Below are 4,050 nucleotides of genomic sequence, written 5' to 3' on the forward strand. Positions count from 1 at the left end.
GGTTACATTTCAGCAGGATAATACCCGGCAGCACACGACGAGAGCTCCTACTCCTTGTTTCCGTGCTTGTCAAACCCTACACTGGCCAGCAAGGTCGCCGGATCTCTTCCCAATTGAGAGGGTTTTACTCTTGAGACGTAAACTCGGTTAGAAGCTGGAAACAATGTGAAACAAGTCTCATCCCACCAAATGACGTTTTCCCGTTGCTCCATAATCCAGGTTTTATGGCTTAGGCACCGCAATTTCTGTTAAGGGCATTTGCATCACCGGAAAAGTGTCGCCAGCCATATCCTGGAGAACTGAAACGCAAAATTCGTGTGTGGCTCAAATGGCTCTGAGCACTATGGGACTTAACATCTATGGTCATCAGTCCCCTAGAACTTAGAACTACTTGAACCTAACTAACCTAAGGACAGCACACAACACCCAGTCATCACGAGGCAGAGAAAATCCCTGACCCCACAGGGAATCGAACCCGGGAACCCGGGCATGGGAAGCGAGAACGCTACCGCACGACCACGAAATTCGTGTATGTTTTATGATCGTCGGAACAAAATTGCTGCAGTAATTGCAACTTGTAAGGCTTCATATGCGAGCGTCGTTTCAGAACACGACCCACCGTTGTTTAAGAAAATTGAAGTTCCTGGCCTGCCCATCTTGTGGACTTCCGAGGGACTTGTGTAAAAGTATCTCGAATACGCAGGACATTTTCATCAGTCGTGCGTGGACGACTAATGCTCTTCCCCGTGTATATGCAAGAATTTTGTATGCCAGTCATAAGTTTGCTTGTTCAGAGGCAAATTATTGCTGAATCGACGTCGAAATGCCCGTTGCATTTAAATAATACACTGGCTTCGAGTAAATTCTAACATACAAAATGATTTCTCTTGTGGTGTAGTCGCCATGCTATTACAAATAAACGTAGCATAGCTGCGTCAAAACTTTGAACCTTCCTCTATGCAATGAAATTCGAAATTTGTTTCTATATTTTATGCACGTAGTTTGTGTGTAATAAACAACTGAAATCTGTTCTTTCTTTTTGAATTACCCGATATATGACTTTAAGGGGCTCCGGGACGCCCAATACTTGCAATGTTAAAATAACGCTTATAAATTACATCTTTCCTCACAAAGTATTTGAGGTAGGAAGTTGAACTTTTTACAGATTATTTATTGGAATATGGGCTACAACTTGACACAGGGATTTTACAAAATTTTAGTTCACTTATTAAAGATGATTTTTTTTCAATTGTAATGAAAATTCACAACATTTTTTTGCAATTTTTTATTTATATATTCAAAAATATATAGTTTTTTGGAAAAAGGCTGTGTTAAATTATGCAGAAGGTACTGTGTAACATTTACTGAAAGTTTGAAACAAATATGTTTGGAAGATCCTTAGAAAACATGTAATTAGTATGAGAAAATAAAAGTTTTGGGAATCGAGCGACAAAGATTGGATTAACTTTTTAGTGCATTCCAGGTTCATAGGATGGATTATCTTCATCCTCTGCAAACTCCTCCTCCAGCTTCCTCTTGTTCCTCCTCCTGTTTACTCTTGCTTGTATTTCTAGACTCTTTACAGCCCTGTCTGCAACCCGAAGTCGTTCCTTGTCTAAAGCAAGCATCGCTCGTTGTTGTGTTCGTAGATTTTGCTACCATTTTCTTCAGTTGCAGTTACTGCAACACTGTTCCAAAAGGTGGTCATGTATGGACACATTTCAGTTGTATTTCACTAGCAAGTCCTACGTGCTTTATTATGGAGAGTTCCAGACCAACTTCACTACAATGAATACATCTTACACAGCTTGAAAAAATTCCTTTGAGAACCGACATATCAAATATTTCATTCATTCACATCCGATTCGCCCATAAAACATTCATAGTTTTCACTCATTGAACCAAGCTTCTTCTGTGAAGTATTTTCTTTCCCACTTTGACTGCTATGGGCAGGTGTACTTGAGAGGTTAGGTTCAGTCACTTGGCTATCGTCTTTATTGTTTACAGTAATAACACATACCTTTGGCTTTCCAACATTTCTCCTTTTCTTAAAAGCCTTCAGAGGATTTCTAATAACTTTACTTTTACTCATTATTATATTTCAACAAAACAGAGACTCAAAATATTTTCGAGATAACGACAGAGTAAATAAACATGAAATAATCGACAATCACACCAGCGATATATATTGAACCATCACAGGTTAGCCACAACACATACTTTATCTCACATCACTAAAATGTACCTGATGCACACGGACGTTAATAATAACACCATTTGACAGCAGTTTAACAGCGCCACAGTGGGTCACGCCCATTAGAACACATTTCAAAAAAAATTTAAAAGTAGTTGTAGTCTTCGGAATTGAATAAATTATACATCTATTAAAAGATAATAGTCTGCAGATTCAGAAAACGCAAAAAAGTAAAAATTGAACTTTTCATGATTTTGAGCCTTTCCGGAGCCCCTTAAGCAAAAACTGAAAATACAACAACGTATAGTTTTGTTTTCTTCGTTACAGTCGTTTTTAACAGAAGTCAGGAAAGTTCTATTTATGGCTTATCGACTTTTGGTAAGGATGCTACCACGGAATGTTCAAATGGTTCAAATGGCTCTGAGCACTATGGGACTTAACATTTGCGGTTATCAGTCCCCTAGAACTTAGAACTACTTAAACCTAACTAACCTATGGACATCACACACATCCATGCCCGAGGAAGGACTGGAACCTGCGACCGTAGCAATCACGCGGTTCCTGACTGAAGCGCCTGGAACCGCTCGGCCACCGCGTCCGGCACCACGGAATGTGAATCGTCCGAAACCTTGTAATCCTACCCGTTCGCAGATGCGAAATATTGTCACTGAAGCCACTGTCCTCACGGATCCAGCAGCTGGCGAGGTCCTCCCATGCTCCGTATACCAATGATCCAAACAGTTTTAGCCATTCACTTCAAGGTTTCGTTTGCAACAGCAATAAACAAGCTTCCCGGTCAGAGAGGGGTGTAGAGGAAGAAATGATAATTAAATCGACACCCTAGTGCAAACAGGCGTTGATATACGTCATTTGGGACACGTTGAAAATGTGTGCCCCGACCGGGACTCGAACCCGGGTTCTCCTGCTTACATGGCAGTCGCTCTATCTGTCTGAGCCACCGAGGGCACCTGCAGGGACTTATCGCTTGCATGCTCCCCGTGAGACCCACATTCTCAACATGTCACAACTACATTCCTAGTGCGCCTAATAGATGTTTGCCCATCACACTCACTACTCGTGGCAGATTAATCTACCAAGTCCAGTACGAGTTGGGGCATAGCGTGTGCGTTTGCACAAGAAGGTCAATGGCCGGGTAGCCATATTTTAACTATATATGAAGGTCGTATCTGTTCCCGAAAGAACAGATACCATTGATGACCGTGCAGCTTCTCTAGAATGAAATGATAATTAAATCTACACCCTAGCTGCAAGCAGGCGTTGACATACGTCATTGGGGACATGTTGAAAATGTGCGCCCCGACCGGGACTCGAACCCGGGATCTCCTGCTTACATGACAGACGCTCTATCCATCTGAGCCACCGAGGGCGCAGAGGAGATCCCGGGTTCGAGTCCCGGTTGGGGCAAACATTTTCAACATGTCCCCAATGACGTATATCAACTCCTGTTTGCATCTAGGGTGTCGATTTAATTATCATTTCATTCTAGAGAAGCTGCACGGTCATCAATGGTATCGGTTCTTTCGGGAACAGATACGACCTTCATATATGTAGAGGAAGAGATGGACAGAGAGAGGCGGGAGGAAGAGTTGACAGAGAGAGGGGGAAGGAGGAGAGAGACAAAGAGGGAAAGAGGAGATGGATGGACAAGCGTGGCAGAAGGAGATTAGGATGTGTATCCAGTTTCCGTACAAATTTAGCGATTACGAAGCGTTGCTGGGTCCGCTCGTACTGAATAATCTCACAAAAAGTGAAATAATATCAAATACTGTCCTGCAAAACAAAACAAGAACGATAAGACAGTGTCGAAGAAGTTATTGAGTTTTAAGATCTATGTG

At 42.0% G+C, this 4,050-nt stretch overlaps 1 non-coding gene across 1 annotated transcript; it reads right to left on the reverse strand.

The window, feature by feature from the left end:
- Window positions 1-3,507: 3,507 nt before the first annotated feature.
- On the reverse strand, window positions 3,508-3,582 carry Trnat-ugu (transfer RNA threonine (anticodon UGU)). Its single transcript has one exon. It is a non-coding gene; the product is annotated as a tRNA-Thr (tRNA).
- Between the last annotated feature and the right edge of the window lie 468 nt (window positions 3,583-4,050).

The sequence above is a fragment of the Schistocerca serialis genome, chromosome 4 (assembly GCF_023864345.2).
Source record: "Schistocerca serialis cubense isolate TAMUIC-IGC-003099 chromosome 4, iqSchSeri2.2, whole genome shotgun sequence".
NCBI classification, from domain to species: Eukaryota; Metazoa; Arthropoda; class Insecta; order Orthoptera; family Acrididae; genus Schistocerca; species Schistocerca serialis.